At 38.9% G+C, this 14043-nt stretch overlaps 2 pseudogenes; one reads left to right on the top strand and one right to left on the bottom strand.

Annotated features, from left to right (window-relative positions):
• The first annotated feature begins 2091 nt into the window (after positions 1-2091).
• LOC123863052 (olfactory receptor-like protein OLF4) lies at positions 2092-3056 on the top strand (annotated as a pseudogene).
• A 7468-nt stretch (positions 3057-10524) lies between these two features.
• Positions 10525-12348, bottom strand: LOC123863051 (olfactory receptor-like protein OLF4; annotated as a pseudogene).
• Positions 12349-14043: the final 1695 nt, after the last annotated feature.

The following is a 14043-nucleotide window of genomic DNA, read 5'->3' as shown; positions in this document are numbered from 1 at the left end:
ACTGCTCCTGTAGATCCTGTTTCAGTTAGTTCTCAAAACTCACTTCAGTGTTGTGAAATACTGTTGTACTGAACCCGCTCTCTTTAACCTGGTTTTATCTCCTCTGTCATTCTCTGTATTTCATAATGTCTCATTTTCTTGAACTTATTTCAATACAAGTGCATATACATCCACACCCGTAAAGAAAAAGATGAACAGTACAGATGAAGTTCTTGCTCCTTTGGTGCTTACATCAGAATGACAGACAAGAGCACGGTGAGATAAATGTGGTACGAGATAATGTCCTCAGATAAGTCACATGAAGAGTATTCAGAGTAAGAGGATAGATTGCCATGGGGTGTGTAGGATTTTACAGAGTCTGGGGAGGTCTTCACATATTGGAAAAGAACAGAACCAATAGAGGTAGATGTTCTCCTGGGACTTGTCAAGAAAGTGACTAAAGCCCAAAGAATAAGATGACAAATAATCACAAAAAGATGTCACATAAGAAAAGTGATAAAGGGGCTCACCTTATCCTCTATGAACCAAACAAAAATCAATGGGTCAAATAAATATGCAATAGGCACAGAAAAAACAGTTCCCCTGCTATCTGCTATCTGTTAATAAAAATACCTAATTTTGTGAAGTGTTGGTATACTCTCTTTACTCATTTTTCTCTTGTGGTGTTCAATCTGTAAGGTGTTTTACACCATAAATAAGTCACTACCTTTGTCTTTGGGCAATTTATTTTTGCTCTTTTATTATTTTTGGTGGGTATAAATGGGGTAAAACCAGAATTGGATGCCATCAGCACCAAGGAAGCTTTCCTTCCTCACAGTCTCTCAGGACAAATGAGCTGATTAGGTCATTTTACTCTTTATGTCCATCTTATTTCTCCCTCCCTCCATCTCTCTCTCTCTCTCTCTCTCTCTCTCTATTGAGCACAATTATTTGTTTCCTTACACACAGGTCAGAAAGTGGCCATTCCAAAATGGAGCCCCAAGATGATTTATCCCTGGGAAGCAATGAATAGGAATTTCTGGGTAATATTTCTACATTCCTTATGGGAAAAGTAATATGATGTGTATGCATTCATATCCTAAATAGTGTGTTGGGGTGGGTTAGGGGGTGAGAAGGACATAGAGTAACACATACCAGGAGGACATGGTGTGCTGTGTTGTGTGTATGTGACACTGTGTGTGTGTGTGTGCACGTGTGTGTGGGCATCTTGATGAGTGAGAGCAGTCCTCCGAGCAGGGATACATGGGCTCCTCTATTACAAGGTGACACTTACAGTACACAGGCCAAACTCAATCAACAGATGATACTGAGGAGGGATGTTCAATGGACCAGACCCTATTGCAACCAGATCATAAAGTGCAAGAGGTACATAGTGTGGATGAAGAACTCCCTGTGTCTTGAACTTAAGCAGCTATGAGGCCACATGGTTCTAGGAAATTCACTGCCACCGCCTCTCATCACTCCCTCTTGTCCATTCCCCTCAACACACTGGCGTCCTTCTGAGCCTTAATTTTTCTGACAGAAGCACTTCCTCAGTGCCTTTGCACTGGCTGTTCCATCTGCCAGGAAGACCTCCCATCATCTACCCTCTCTTCCATGAGGTCTCTGTTCAAATGTCATCTTATCCAGTCTTGACTGAACACCCAACGTAACACCCCATTCACTCTCTCTTTTAACCTGCTTCTGTTTTTTTTTTATAGCATCTGTCCATTATTTAATCTTTATATCTGCTTCTTTTCCATCACCATCATTGAATTGTAGGGACTATTGCTTTTCAGCACCCTCTACTTTATGATTAGGAATTTCTGAAACGTGGTCAACACTCTATATATTCCTTAAATGCATGAAATGATTTATTATTTAAACTTTATAATACCTGACCTGTTGGGGAACATCTGATGTTGGGAAGGAAATTCCTAATCAGAGAGGAACTGGGGATACCCTCAAGGGGCCCAAATCCATTCACAAAATATTGAAATTAGTTTCTTGAATGGAAAATGTAAATGTTAGCATTTCCACAATGTGAGCAATGCCCATTTGTGTGAAAATTAATCATGTTATTTTCCCCTGTGCTGGTAGTCATCTCCAACAATGGACCCAGGAAGCAATACAGGAATTTCAAAGTTTCTTCTTCTGGGATTATCGGAGGAACCAGAACTGCAGCCCCTCATATTTGGACTCTTCCTCTCCATGTACCTGATCACTGTGTTTGGAAACCTTCTCATCATCGTGACCGTCAGCTCTGACTCTCACCTCCACACCCCCATGTACTTCTTCCTCTCCAACCTATCTTTTATAGACATCTGTTTTACCTCCACCACCATCCCCAAGATGCTGTGGAACATCCAGACTCACAGTAAGGTCATTAACTATGCAGGCTGCCTCAGCCAGGTGTATTTTTTCATACTCTTTGCAAAAGTAGACATGTTCCTCCTGACTGTGATGGCTTATGACCGCTTTGTGGCCATCTGTCACCCCCTGCACTACATGGTCATCATGAGCCCCCAGCTCTGTGGACTGCTGGTTCTGGTGTCCTGGATCATGAGCATCCTGAATTCTTTGTTACAAACCTTAATGGTGTTGTGGCTGTCCTTCTGTACAGAGGTGAAAATCCCCCACTTTTTCTGTGAACTCAATAAGATGATACAACTTGCCTGTTCTGATACTGTTCTTAATACCACGGTGATGTATTTTGCAGCTGTGCTGCTGGGGGTGCTCCCCTCGCTGGGATCCTTTACTCTTACTGTAAGATAGTTTCTTCCATACTTGGGATCTCATCATCTCAGGGCAAGTATAAAGCATTTTCCACCTGTGCATCTCACATCTCGGTTGTCTCCTTACTTTATTGTACCAGCCTAGGAGTGTACCTTAGCTCTGCTGCTCCCCAGAGCTCCCACTCAAGTGCAGTAGCCTCGGTGATGTACATGGTGGTCACACCCATGCTGAACCCCTTCATCTACAGCCTGAGAAATAAAGACATAAAGAAGGTTCTGATGAGATTCTCTGGGATGGCAGTTCTAAAAGGACCAATTGTCCGAGGCCTGAAGTGCCCATGATTGCAGAGCAAATGACTTAGAGTCAGAAGTTGTGATTATTTGATGTATATTGTGGAAGTAGAACTTGCTTCCTTAGCTTATTTCCTAGAATTTCTATGTTTTTGATTTCAATGTCTTGTACAATATATGTAACTCATTTTCTTAAGATTTGTGATATCTCTGATATCCAAAAGATTTTCCCTTTGTCATTTTCCTATGTCTCAATGTCATTCCTAACTTTGGATGTGAAATATTTGGACATTCTTACTTATTCAAAGGATTACATTAAGCTGTTAAGAATAATTTCTTGGCAAATAAAATAGATCATAGTGAGTATTTTTTCTTTTGTTTGACTGAATACTACTCCTGTGGAAAAAATCTACTCTTGGTCACCACAGCTATTTATGTACGTTTATAACAGAGAAAAATCTGAGACCACTGTACTTCCCTTTTGTGAACATCATTCCTTTGTATATCACTACCTTAACTGCTCTTAGAGAGAATGCAGACATTGGCGTACTGATCGCTATAGCTGATCATGGGAATTTTTCTACACATTAGGATCCTGTTCTGTTAACACACCATGCCTGCCATAGTCACTGGCAAAAAATATGATAATAAATTACATGTCTCCAAGTGGAATCTACACAGAAAGACAAATATGGAAAAAAAAGATTGACATAATATGGTCTTAGAATCAAACCTGGTTTTAAGAATGATGAGGCAAAATACTAAATTATATATTTATTGCTATGCAAAATATTTCTTTCTCAGGCACTTCATCTAGTCATTGACTTATGGAATATCAGGGTCCACTTGTAAGGTGTATTCATTAAAATGAAAGACTGGTGGCATGTTTGGGGTTTTATCAAATTATTTTCTGGTTCTGGTTGAACATTTCCAGTGCTACATACAAATATGATTCCTTCCATTTCTCTAAATGAAATATCTCTCACCCTTCGAAATTTTGCCATAATTACTAAAGGGGTAGCAAATTAACCATATCAGTAACATCCACTATATATGATCCTGATAATCACAGGATGACTCACCAGCAAGCTTTGAGTCCTGTCCAGGATGTGGTTCAGAGTCACAAGTTGTGGGCACACATACATGTCCTTCCCACCTTTCCATTTTACCTCAAAGGGGCCTCTAAGGAGTCATTTTTTTATACAGTTACATGAAATAAACTTCAAGAACAGAGTAGTCATGAAGGCTACCTTCAATTATCAAAATAATTGCCTAGAATAAAAAGAATCAGATTATTACAAATGCTGTCAGTTCTGATTTGATTATTGTATCAGTTAGTTATTGTTGCATACAAAGCATCCTAAAATAAAATGGCTTAATATATGTGTGCCTGGGTGACTCAGTTGGTTAAGCATCTACCTTTGGCTCAGGTCATGATTCTGGGGTCCTGGGATAGAGCCCCCTATTAGGCTCCCTACTCAGTGGGGAGTCTGCTTCTCCCTCTCCTTCTGTCTGTCCCCCCACCCTCAAACTCTCATTCTAGCTTGCTCTCTCTCTCTCAAGTACATAAATAAAACCTTTAAAAAATGGCTTATTATGATACCTTTGTTATGGAAAGGGATTGTAGGGGAGGGGGTTGTTCTGATCTCTGCAGGGCTCCTCATGATTCTGAAGTAAGTTGGGAATCTCTACATTGTGTTTCTAAGGCTCATCCATGAAGTATGTGGCTGTAGTGTTCTTCTGTCTTGATCCAATTTATGTCATTTTGCTCCTTTATATATGTAGGCATCTTCTAGTTACAAAATAAATGAGTTTATCAAATGTGAATTGTTTACTTTAATTCCACTCTTTTAATATCCACATGTGAACCTTTGCTTTTCCACGGTTGGAGAAGAGCTCTCCCACCCTGTTAGGTGTGACTCAGCTAACTATGCTCCATTTCTGACTCTGAGTCATGCACCACTAGAATTTTTAAATTCTAATTAATTTATTGGACCATTATTACATGCAATAATCTGTACATATTTAAAGTGTACAACTTTAGGAATTAAAATAATCATTGAAAACTCATGGGTACATAGTGCATGGTTCCATTTCCATAGAACTCAGGAAGATGCACAATAAATTCTGCTTCATTATGCAATTCTTAAGATGTAATCTCTCCAGCCTATGTTTTCTTCTGAAGGCAATGCGGATTCATAAACCTAACTTCACAGAATGTTGTAAGGAAAGATGAAATGTGAGGAAATACTTTGTGGGACAAAGAATGTTCAAGACTAAATGTTGTGTGTATGTAAATGTATGTATATTCATATACAATTTATTTAAAGAAAACACACATGCATGGATGTACATGTACAAGGCTCATGACCCTCATTATAACCCATTATCACCTATCTATTGTGTTGAAAGAAAGCTTTAGAGAAACTTGAGGGTTAAGAAGTGAAAAGAACAAACATTTGCATTTGCATAAAATACTAGGAATGTAGAAATTTAGACAAAAACATTTAGTAGAACAGCTGGCCTTAATTTTAACAATGCATTGCTTCTCAAAGACAGAACCACATTGACATTTATGCAAGAACTTCCATGTACCAGTAAAACAGGCTGAATATCTCCAAACTGACTTTAGATTTTTCTACTACTGAAGGTAGGGTTTCAGCACAAAATGTGCTTACCCGAGGAAGCTAAGTGAATGAACTGAGAGGTTTAAATTAGTTTCTTCAAAGAAAATTTTATTGGAAAAATGTCTGTCACTTTCTTGTTGCTGCTACAATCAATCACCACACTGAGGAGTTAAAAGAAACATATTTATACTCTTCCAGTTCTGGAGGTCAAAGCTGAAAATGAGTCTCATTGGGCTAAAATCAAGATGTCTCTGCAAGACAGAGCATGAATTCCTGAGTAGTTACATGAGTCTGAATCACACTTTAATCTCCACAAAAATGCATGTCCTTCCAAACACTAGTTGGTACCTGAAATGGATCCTCATTAGAGTCATTTTTTTAAATTTAAGATTTATTTATTTATTTGAGATGGAGAGAGTGAGAGCAAGAATGGGGGGAGGGGCCGAGGGTGAGGGAGAGAGAGAATCTCAAGCCGACTCCCTGCTGAGCTGGGAGATCAAGGTGGGGCTTGACCCAATGACTCTGAGATTATGACCTGAGCTGAATCAAAGAGTGGGATACTCAACTGACTGAGCCACCCAAGTGCCCTAGAGTTACTTTGTAAGTTACCCAAAATAAACTTGAATAACAAAGTGATCATGAATGTTGTTACATAACAAATCATCCTGAAAGCAAATGGCTTGATATAATGACTTTAGTAGCAAGTAGAATTGCATGGTGATGAGTTGTTCTAATATCCTTTCAACTCTTCAACAGCTTTAAGTCAGCTGTGTGTCAGCTGGGTGAGCTCTGCTGATCTCCACAGGGCATTCTAATATAACTGGGGCTTGGCTAGTGAGCTGTGGCTGATCCAGGGTGGCCTTGACTTGAACAACTGGTCTCTGCTCCACATGACCTCATTTCCTCTGGCAGCCAACCAGCTTAATTCACTTTTTGGAGGCAGAGTCCCAAGACAAAGCAGAGAAATGCACCAAGGCTGTAAGGTGCACTGTCACTCCCATCATATCCTGCTGGCCACAGCACATAAACTGTCCTAATCCAGCCCAGATCAAAGGTGGAGGAATAGTCTCCACAACCTGATGGAAGGTGCTGCACACACTGCCAAAGACATGGCTACCGAGAAAGTCGGGGATGTGGGTCCATCTCTGCAAACAGTCTACCACTAGTGTAAATTTCAATCCAAAATTTTTCACGTCCATGTCCACCTTCAGCAATGGAATGATCTCAGAGAAGACAGTGAAACTGAATTATGTGTCCACTGGGCAGTTATGGAAATTCTACTCCAGAGAATCAAGCTTTCCTCCAATGGTAAATATTTCCTCCCCACCCCTTGCCAATAGATCACCATTCTTTTTTTTTTTTTTTAAGATTTTATTTATTTATTTTAGAGAGAGAGTGAGAAAGAGCATGAGAGGGGAGATGGTCAGAGGGTGATGCAGACTCCCCATTGAGCAGGGAGCCCAATGCAGAACTCGATCCTGAGACTCCAGGATCATGACCTGAGCCGAAGCCAGTCACTTAACCAACTGAGCCACCCAGGCACCCAGATCACCATTCTTAGTCTAAGAAAATATCAAAGAAATAAGTTTTCTTTCCAGATGCCTCAGAGAGACCAGGGATCTTGTATCTAACTCACTGATTGATGGAGCTAAGAACTGTTGTATCACTGATACCATCTTCATGGCATCTTTAATGTAGATACTGTTTTCCTATTGATAGACCTTCCCAATGACATATTCAAAATAGTTTTCATCCTGGTAGTATTTTTTATTTTTTTATGGGGAGGGTACTGCCGAAAGGAGGTGATATTTGAAAGGCAAATAGAAGGCAGAGACATAGGAATATTTTTTCCAGCTTTATTGAAATGTAATTGATATATAAATTTGTGATTGGTGATTTCATATACATATACATTGTAAAGTGATCACCACGATAGGTTAGTGAATACATCCATCACTTCATGTAGTTACCATTTCTTTTTGTTGTAAGAACATGTACTCTGTTAGCAACATTCAACTGTACAACACAATATAGTTAACCAAAATGACCATGTTGTACATTAAGTTCCCAGAACTTGTTCATCTTATAACTGAAGTTTTGTAGGCTTTCACCAGCATCTTCTCATTTCCCCAAACCCCAGCCACCAGCAAATATCAACCTACTCTCTGTTTCTACATGTTCAGATATTTGTATTTCACATATAAGTGAGATCATACAGTATTTTACTTTTTCCGTCTGTCTATGTAACTTAGCATAATGCCCTCGGGGTCCATCCATATTTTAGCAAAGGACAGGATGTCTTCCTTTTTTTTATTTGTTGAATTCCATTGTACCAAAATGCCATCATTGTTAATTCATCTGTCAATGGATACTGGGCTATTTCCACATCTTGGCTATTGTGAATAATGCTACAACAAAAGTAAGGGCACAGATATGTGAGATATTCACAAATATGTGGGAATTAAACCATGCCAACCATGAATGGCTGATGGGTGAAAAAAGAAACCAAAAAGGAAATTTAAAAATCTTGAATCAAAGGAAAATGGCAACACAGCCTATCAAAACTTATGGGATATTGCAAAAAGCAGTTCTAAGAGGGATGTTTACAGCAATAAATGCCAACATTAAGAAAAAAAAACTTAAGTAAATAACTTTATGATTCAAAGACCTAGAAAAACAAGAACAAACTAAGTCCAAAGCAGCAGAGAAAAAGAAATACCAAATATTAGAGCATACAGAAATAATATATAGACCAGAAAACCAGTAGAAAATATTAACAAAGCTAAGAGTAAATAATTTGAAAAGCTTAGCAAAACTGACAAACTTTTAGTTAGACCAAAAAAAAAGGAGACAGGGTAGAAAACATAAATAAATAAAATCAGCAGCAAAAATGATACCTTACAACCACTAGAATAGAAATACAATCATAGGAGACCACTATGAATATTTTCACTCCAACATATTGGACAACCTAGAAGAAATGGACAAATCCTAGAAACAGGGCACCTTGGTGGCTCAGCTGGTTAAGTGTCTGCCTTAGGCTCAGATCTTGATGCCAGGGTCCTGGGATTGAACCCCACATGGGGAGAGTCTGCTTCTCCCTCTCCCTTTGCCCATCCCTCCAGCTCTCTCTCTCTTTATCTCTCTCCCTCTCAAATAAATAAATAAAATCTTTAAAAAAAAATGTGAGAACACGGCCAGGATTAGCAGAGCACTTCCAGCTGACCCACAGTTGACAGCAGCCTCATGAGGAGACCAGCAGAGCCCTGAAGACTTCCCCATCACAGACTCCCATGTGATTAAAAAAAGAAAAAAAATATTATATTGTTTCCTTTTGGCATGGCTTTTATGCAGTAATAGCTGACTGATACAATAATCAGTATAAACAGAGCTGAGAATATTATTAATAATATACTGCTTCTTATTTTTGACATTTGTTCTGGTATTTGAAAGATGTATTCATAATCGCCTGGTTATTCACAGTTATTTCAGATAACTATACTAAAAAGTGACCACCACTGAGATTCCCATCCAGGTAACTGGTAGAGTTTGAAAAAATCTCTATGTTTTTGCAGGAATAACTTGGGGGACCCTCAGTCACAACTTTCCATTCCCAGAGCATTACTGGGCAGGAATTCCAGCTCTTGTCTGAGTCATCCTTTGATCATAGGATTGAAGAGAGTTTAGAGCATAAAAAAGGTAGTTAATGACAGAGGGAAAACACCAATTGTTCACTCACATTATAATGTTTATGACAACATTTTTAAAGGGGGAGATATTAAGTTTAGGGCAATGGGAGTAGCAATATTTGTAGGCAGCACTGGAAATTTTCAAATAGAAACAGTACATCATCCAATTAAATAACTCAATATCTGCCAATAAATTCTTCACTCGAATAAATAAAACCCTTTACACATGGATGCCAAATATCCCACACTTCAATGAGTAGATGTACATCATCAAAAACACATGTTCCACAATAAAATATTGTATGATTGAAATTTTTACTTCATCATATTTCAGTTCTTCTCTGATACTGAGCCCATATTAAGTCATTTGGTTTATGCAAATTTGTCTTTCTGCAGATTACACTTGGAGGGAGTTTTTCATAAGCAATTTCGCCTTACTATTCTGTGCCAAGGATACTGTGGATTCTGAACTGATATGAGAACAGGATCCTAATGAGGATCATAAAGCCCCATGACTAGCTACAAAACAAACTAATAAGTTAAAGTCTTTATCACCGGGAAGAACATTTAAAGTAGTAACATGGAAATGAATGGCAAACACAGACTGAAAAGCTGTGATCAAAGAATTTCCTCTACATTAAAATTATAAATTTTGGCCTCGGTGGCCAAATGTAGTTTATATAACAAAATTATTACTCTATGTAATAGAGTAATAATCAGTTAATAACTAAATGATAATCATTATATACCGTTAATCACAATATTAAGCAAATGGGAATCTCCAAATTGTTTCTGATTCATGATGGGACTAACTTTGGAAATTAAAAAATAAAAGGAGGGGTGCCTGGATGGCTCAGTTGGTTAACCATCTGGCTTCGGCTTGGGTCATGATCCCAGCACCTGGGAACGAGTCCCACATCAGGCTCCTGGCTCAGTGGGGAGCCTGCTTCTCCCTCTGCCTGCTCTGCCTGCTGCTCCCCCTGCTTATGTTCTCTGTCTCTCTCTGACAAAAAAAAAAAAATCTTTAAAAATAAATAAAAGAATTAAAAAAGAAACAAAAGGAAAAATTGTTGGCTATCAGAAAGTGCAGAAAGTTCAACAAAGGGACTTATTTAAAATCAATAGCAGTTGAACTTTAGAAAATTGAAACTCCAGGTTATAAATAGAGGGATTAAGCTCTTCTTTCATGATCCAATCTAAGAATCACAATTTCTGGCTTTTAGGCATTAAGCATGAAATCACAGGTAATGTTGAACAACGGCCCTTTCGTGGCTTCCCACTGAAAAATACATTTACAGCCCCCTTTATGTCCTTGTTCCTCAGGCTGTAGATGAACGGGTTCAGCATGGGTGTGACCACCGTGTACATCACCGAGGCCACTGCACTTGAGTGGGAGCTCTGGGTAGCAGCAGAACTAAGGTACACACCTAAGCTCGTACAATAAAGTAAGGAGACAACTGAGAGGTGAGATGCACAGGTGGAAAAATGCTTTATACTTGCCCTGAGCTGATGATACTCCACTTATGGAGGAAACTATCTTAGAGTAAGAGTAAACGACCCCAGCCAGGGGAGCATCACCCAGAAGCATAGCTGCAAAATACATCACCATGTTATTAAGAAAGGTATCAGAACAGGCGAGTTGGATCACCTGATTGAGTTCGTAGAAAAAGTGGGGGAATTCCAGCTTGTACAGAAGGACAGCCACAAGGTTTGCAACAAAGAATGCAAGACACTCATGATTTAGGACACCAGAACCAGCAGTTCACAGAGCAGGGGGTTCATGATGACCCTGTAATGCAGGGGCTGACAGATGGCCACAAAGGGGTCATAAGCCATCATAGTCAGGAGAAAGTTGTCCAACCCTACAAAAAGTAAGAAAAAGTACATCTGTATGAGGCAGCTTTCATTAAGTTATGACTTTTCTCTGTGTTAGTATATTCACCAGCATCTTGGGAATGGTGGTGGAGGTGATACAAAGTACAGGTTGGCAAGGAAGAAGTACAAGTATGTACAACACTGACTCAGTAATCCCTTCTTTTGTGTTGAAAGGAAATTTATAAAGAAATTCACCAGGACCAGGTGGGATTTATTCCAGGAATGCAAGGGTGGTTCAACATTCACAAATCAAACAACGTGATAGAGCACATCAATAAAACAAAAGACAAGAATCATATGATGCTCTCACTTGATGCAGAGAAAGCATTTGCAAAATACAGCATCCTTTCCTGATTAAAACTCTTCAAAATACAGGGATAGAGGGAGCATACTCAATATCATAAAAGCCATCTAAGAAAAGCATGCAGTGAATATCATTCTCAATGTGGAAAAATGAGAGATTTTCCCTTGAGGTCAGGAACACGACAAGGATGCCCAATCTCACCATTATTGTTCAACGTAGTACTAGAAGTCCTAGCATCAGTAATCAGACACCAAACTGAAGGTTACACAAGAGAGGAGGGTGGGGGATGGGGTGACCAGATGATGGGTATTAAGGAGGGCATGTGTTGGGATGAACACTAGGCAACTGCTATAAGGTGCTAAACTCAGATTATACCAAATAAAATATCTCAATATATATCTTACAATTAACAAACATTTTATAGTGACATTTTCATAGCTCTGAACTTGTGATAGAAGTGTGAAATTCCTAATTTTTTGGCAAAATTGTCATGAAGCCAAAGAGTGTAGTGCCCAAGGGTTTATATTAAAAGAACAAACTTATTATCTTTGTTGAAAAAGGGAAAAGTAATTTTCTAGAGATATCAGGGGTATCATCCAGCCCAAGTCAATGCTTTGAAGGATCCAAGGGACCTAGTCAGGACTGATTCCTCAGTCTTAAACAGGAGAAAATGTTCACTCAGGAGTGGGATAAGGTGCTGGAAGTTTAGATCTCTGAAAGGCAGAAGAAGTCATAGAAAAAGGGTAAGAAGAACTGACTTCACCTGGCTTATCAGCCTTTCTCTTAGGAACAGATTCAAAAGGTGAAATTTCCTTTCTGTCCACACTAGTGTTCTGCAGGGAAGTCATGTGCCTAAAGGTGGGAGGAACAAGAGGGAAATGTGCCTAACGAGCAGACCAAAGCAGCTGTAAATACCTCCTTGGCTGCAGTCCCGCAGTGCGGGCAACCTCGGGATGAACAAGACCTGGTCATTTCTTGTGCAGTCCTAAGTCTGGATGGGGCACTGAAGTCTGATTCATTCCTGCTCTCTTGTCTGGGGACAGAGCTTCATCCTCCATCATCTACCAACCAGGCAGGTATTTTGATTTCCATGTCGAGACCTTCCTCTGTGAGACCCCATCTAGATTAGTTTTACTGCCAAGTAGGGACTGCAGTTGGTCTGAGAATGAAAGTCAAGGCATTTAGCTGAGGTCACCTCAGGGCCAATCCAGCCCAGCCCAAAGCTGAGAGTTTTCTGTGGCTGTTTGCTGGCTTGATTAAGAAATTTATTGGTTGATTAACTTATGTATTTATGACCCTAAAAATAGATGTGAACATGGAATTCAGAAATGCAAGTTTCAGCGTTAACAAGTAAATCATAATAAGGGAAATCCAATCCTATGAGGGATGGGAAACATGAGACCAAGGATCTTTGTGATTAACTAGAGTAGAAAAGTCAAGTATTAGCCATGGAGGGATATACAGTGAAGTGAGTATATGTCTTTTCTCTTTTAATATGGACATATTAGACTACATTTCCCTACCGAGGAGAAAAATCCAGACGAAAGATTTCTCACAGATACATCTATGCAAGAGCAGTCCATGAAACATACATATCACCATACCTCCTCTCTCTTGAGTATTCAAATGAAATTTTTTACATGTATTATGTGAAAAAGGGTATGCTGATGAGCTTCCTTTACAATTACCTCATTATCTGTGAGCCTGAACACGATATGGTTTAACTAACCACTCACTTTCTCTATTGAAAATTGGCTGTGGGAGTCTTGGGGTCAGAGTGGTTTTATTCCTGTTTTGTGTGGGTGGTTTTTTTGTTTGTTTTTTTGGGGGTTTTTTTGTGATCTTTCAGCAAAGAATTGCTGTTTATTTCACCAATTTATCTACTTGCCATTTTGCTTTTTTATGTATGTATAGATGTATTTGTGCAGAATGTGTGAGAGTATAAATTTTGGGTTTTAGTCTCTGAGTTAGTCATAATATATTCCCTACACTGATTTTTCTACTTTTTTGTTTGTTTGTTTGTTTGTTTGCTTTGCTGGAAGAATTGATCTGTCACCTTGACATTCTTCACTAGTTCATACTTGTTTTCCAAACACTGAAAGTGAATGTCCTTCTGTATACTTATTGCACACAAATCACCCTTTGTACATATATTCCAACTAGTGTTCATGTCTCTGTGTACCTTATTGTTCCTTTTGGCCTTTTATTATTGGATCTATTTCTAAAATAGAAATTTCATCACTTGAAAAGGATTCTTCTTATTATGTTTGACCACGAATCACCTTTACCTTCCATAAACATACTTGTCCCGTATCTTTTTATGTGCGATGAAACTAAAACTTTAGATACTGCTTTTCTCCACATTAAAAGACTTTTTCAAATCCTTTTATTCCTGAGTCCTTGGCAATCTAATTTATATTTGAATAGGCACAGGAACAACAAGTCTCCTGCTTTCTGCAATCTGATAATAAAATGCCCAAATTTTGTGAAATTTTGGGTTATTCTTTTTACTCATCTTTCTCTTGTGATGTTCACTCTGTAAG

Source organism: Mirounga angustirostris, unplaced genomic scaffold (genome assembly GCF_029215605.1).
Source record: "Mirounga angustirostris isolate CCGP_5_RB_7025 unplaced genomic scaffold, mMirAng1.0.hap1 SCAF_1, whole genome shotgun sequence".
In the NCBI taxonomy this organism is placed as follows: Eukaryota; Metazoa; Chordata; class Mammalia; order Carnivora; family Phocidae; genus Mirounga; species Mirounga angustirostris.
Note: the sequence above shows the minus strand (reverse complement) of the source record. Positions and strands in the feature narration are given on the sequence as shown.